This window comes from Lactuca virosa, chromosome 3 (genome assembly GCF_052849685.1).
Source record: "Lactuca virosa cultivar CGN04683 chromosome 3, Lactuca_virosa_CGN04683_v6, whole genome shotgun sequence".
NCBI lineage: Eukaryota > Viridiplantae > Streptophyta > Magnoliopsida > Asterales > Asteraceae > Lactuca > Lactuca virosa.
In genome coordinates this window covers 9,283,279-9,284,807 of record NC_136428.1, presented here as the reverse complement: position 1 = coordinate 9,284,807, position 1,529 = coordinate 9,283,279, and the positions used below count along the sequence as shown (strand labels likewise).

At 29.2% G+C, this 1,529-nt stretch overlaps 1 long non-coding RNA gene across 1 annotated transcript; it reads right to left on the bottom strand.

Annotated features, from left to right (window-relative positions):
• Positions 1 to 752: 752 nt before the first annotated feature.
• On the bottom strand, positions 753 to 1,319 carry LOC145162198 (uncharacterized). The gene is made up of 2 exons (XR_013738954.1): positions 1,161 to 1,319; positions 753 to 1,067 (listed from the first exon to the last, which is right to left on the bottom strand). It is a non-coding gene; the product is annotated as an uncharacterized LOC145162198 (long non-coding RNA).
• Between the last annotated feature and the right edge of the window lie 210 nt (positions 1,320 to 1,529).

The following is a 1,529-nucleotide window of genomic DNA, read 5'->3' as shown; positions in this document are numbered from 1 at the left end:
ATTTGTCAAAAGCTTTCGGACGCCGATGGATTCTAGATTGTCTTTTAGACTTAAAACTCAAATACAAATTTGACTTTTTATAGCTTTATGGTCTATACTCCATACTTCAAGTGACATTATGCTTATTGACTTCTATTTACGGGTATGATTTAAAAGTCATACAAAGTATTTTATTATGCCAAATTATTAAATTAAAAGAGCTTGGGTCATTATTTTTTTTTAACGTATAAACATATTTAATATATTAATAGTTAATGTGGTAAATTTTCAAAATAATAGTAACACAAATGTTATCAGAACTTTGGCCATCTATTGCTCCATAAAGGATTTTGATGTATTTATTAACTGTCATCATTTATATAGTTAAATAAGTGAAATTTGAGTTGGGTGTTTTCTAATATAAGGTTTAATATTGATTCAGCTTTGTAAAATTAGGGTAAATTTCAAGAGTGTTCAACTTAGAACATTGGTCGCAAGTTGGTTTAACGTAATTTTAACTATTATTTGCCAAAATGAGGTTGAAATCATTTCATTAACTCTAGTTTGCAAGCAAACCCTATTTGAAATATGTTATTATATATCATATTTCAAATGATACATTAAGTAACTCTTTTATGTACAACGATTTGTTTAGATAAATCATAATAAAATAATTATAAGATATATGTGAAGTCTAAGATTTTCTTTTCAAAAGAATTCTTATGAAAAGCCTGAGACTTCAACACATAAGATGGTGTTGTACTTATATGAGATACACTAATAATTGTTTTATTAATTAGATATTATGTAGGAAGCCAATATAGCAATTGATGAAATAGTTACTACAAAGTACAAACAAGAATTTAGCAAATAGATTAGAGAAAATTTAGGTTTCGTGTCTCCTTTGCTATCACGAACCCGAAGGCTTGATTTTTTTCGCGAGCTCAGACAGTAAAACAGTATTTTCTTCACGGAGTTGGATTGCTTTCTTCCACAGTTCTGCGTTTTCTTTCAAGATGTTCATGTTCTCCATATACAACTTCAAGTTTTTGAACTCCATCTCCTGTTTCATCTTTTCATTGATGCGTCTGTTCATTACAACAAAAATAAATTTGTTTAAATAACCTTATAGAGAAAAAGAGGAAACATTTTGTATACAGAGGAGAAAGTGATTCATGTACCTGTTAAACCTATGAAGTCGAACTTGTATGTGTTTTCGAAGACGATTTGACTTCATTTTCCGGATAGGGGAACTAGGAAGAGGCGATGAGACACATTTTGAGTTATATGTGCACATTTAGAGGTTGTGTTAGTTTCCCTTTTAGGGATGAATACTAAAATGAATGCCTAAGTTGTTGGTTCCTGCCTCCTTTATAAATAGGACAACTACGTATTTTTCATTATTAATTCAAGAAAATAGCTAGAGTAATAGAATTTATTATTACAACATATCTCTATCAAACAACTATTTAATTTTTTTTTTTTTTGGAACGGCAAATACAATAATATACTAAACTACTCCTAATTATTCCACCTATGTCCACAGTGGG